At 52.1% G+C, this 257-nt stretch overlaps 1 protein-coding gene across 1 annotated transcript in view; it reads left to right on the top strand.

Moving 5' to 3' along the window:
• The window catches only part of LOC119587629 (axonemal 84 kDa protein-like), a gene marked incomplete in the record, with an annotated part of 24,003 nt that overhangs the window by 22,946 nt on the left and 800 nt on the right, over window positions 1-257 (top strand).

The following is a 257-nucleotide window of genomic DNA, read 5'->3' as shown; positions in this document are numbered from 1 at the left end:
AGGGGGGGGTGGAGCTAATGGGGGGGGCAGGGGGTGACCCAGGATATAGATCAGCGACACGATGGCCTGGGTATGAACACGTTCCTAGGGCGGAGGAGGGAGATCAGGGTATGTACAAAGCTTGGTATAGAAATCAGGGGAGCATTAAAAAGGGCACGTGGCGATCAGGGTACACAGGGGTGGGTATGGTAATGTGGGGTAGATTGAAGAGTGGATAAAGATTACAGGTTATTCATGGTATGTTTAAGGATGGCAGG

This window comes from Penaeus monodon, chromosome 22, assembly GCF_015228065.2.
Source record: "Penaeus monodon isolate SGIC_2016 chromosome 22, NSTDA_Pmon_1, whole genome shotgun sequence".
NCBI classification, from domain to species: domain Eukaryota; kingdom Metazoa; phylum Arthropoda; class Malacostraca; order Decapoda; family Penaeidae; genus Penaeus; species Penaeus monodon.
This window is presented reverse-complemented; position numbering and strand designations above follow the sequence as displayed.